This window comes from Octopus bimaculoides, chromosome 28 (assembly GCF_001194135.2).
Source record: "Octopus bimaculoides isolate UCB-OBI-ISO-001 chromosome 28, ASM119413v2, whole genome shotgun sequence".
Classification (NCBI taxonomy): Eukaryota; Metazoa; Mollusca; class Cephalopoda; order Octopoda; family Octopodidae; genus Octopus; species Octopus bimaculoides.
Window position 1 is genome coordinate 16379188 of NC_069008.1, and position 1287 is coordinate 16380474.

Genomic DNA, 1287 nt, shown 5'->3' on the forward strand with positions numbered 1-1287 from the left:
TCCACAGACACTCTTAACGTAGTTCTCGGGGATGTTCAGCGTGACACAGTGTGACAAGGCTGGACCCCTTTGAAATACAGGTACAACAGAAACAGGAAGTAAGAGTGAGAGAAAGTTGTGGTGAAAGAATACAGCAGGATTCGCCACCATCCCCTGCCAGAGCCTCGTGGAGCTTTAGGTGTTTTTGCTCAATAAACACTCACAACGACTGGTCTGGGAATCGAAACCGCGATCCTATGACCGCGAGTCCGCTGCCCATTGCGCTTCCACTTGGAGATGTGCTAAAAGCAATAGCTAATTCGGTCATAACTTTTTTTTTCCATAGTGAAACCATATTCAACACCGTATTTATGAATTTGTTTCTCTGGCCATGATAATGGGATCTTTTAAAAAAACCCTCTAGGTTTTAAAACAAGGGAGGTAGTTATGTGCCAGACGAAAGGTTGGAGTATAACTGAAGGACAGATATGGTCGGCTTACCATAGAGGAATTACTAGATTTCCCTGGCAGGATAAGGATGAAAAGATTTGGTGGGGGAGGGGAGCATTCAGTGAAAGAGAGAAAGTGAAATACGAGGTGTGGGGATGTATTAGGGTCTACCCATGGGGGACAGAGGATGGGTGCTATGAGTAGTGTAGAGTGGATAAGGGGGGATGTCCCACGAGAGTGTGAGGGGGGTATATTTGAGGATGGGGAAGTGATGTCAAGAATTGGAGTGGGTAGGAAGTTATGTGGAGTGTGCAGACAGACGTATGTGAGTGGAGGTTGTCTGACTGGAGTTTGGATAAATATGTGAAAGGCAATTTACTTAATATTATTTTTCACGGACGTTATTACTGTTATTTCTTTATTTTCTGCTAACAAAGTGCACAAAAAAGCTACACGTTTGCATTATGTTATGTCCTCTTTTACTTATTTCAGTCTTTTGACTGTGGCCATACTGGAGCATCGCCTTTAGTCGAGCAAATCGACCCCAGGACATTCTTTGGAAGCCTAGTAGTTATTCTATCGGTCTATTTTGCCGAACCGCTAAGTTACGGGGACGTAAACACACCAGCATCGGTTGTCAAGCGATGTTGGGGGGGGGGGGCAAACACAACACAAACACATACATATATACGACAGGCTTCTTTCAGTTTCCGTTTACCAAATTCACTCACAAGGCTTTGGTCGACCCGAGGCTATAATAGAAGACACTTGCCCAAGGTACCACGCAGTGGGAATGAACCCAGAGCCATGTGGTTGGTAAGCAAGCTACTTACCACACAGCCACTCCTACTCATATAT

The 1287-nt window shown here is 44.8% G+C and overlaps 1 protein-coding gene across 1 annotated transcript in view; it reads right to left on the bottom strand.

Moving 5' to 3' along the window:
* The window catches only part of LOC128251110 (zinc finger protein 62-like), a 23396-nt gene that overhangs the window by 7363 nt on the left and 14746 nt on the right, over window positions 1-1287 (bottom strand). The gene's annotated exons all lie outside the window — the stretch shown is intronic.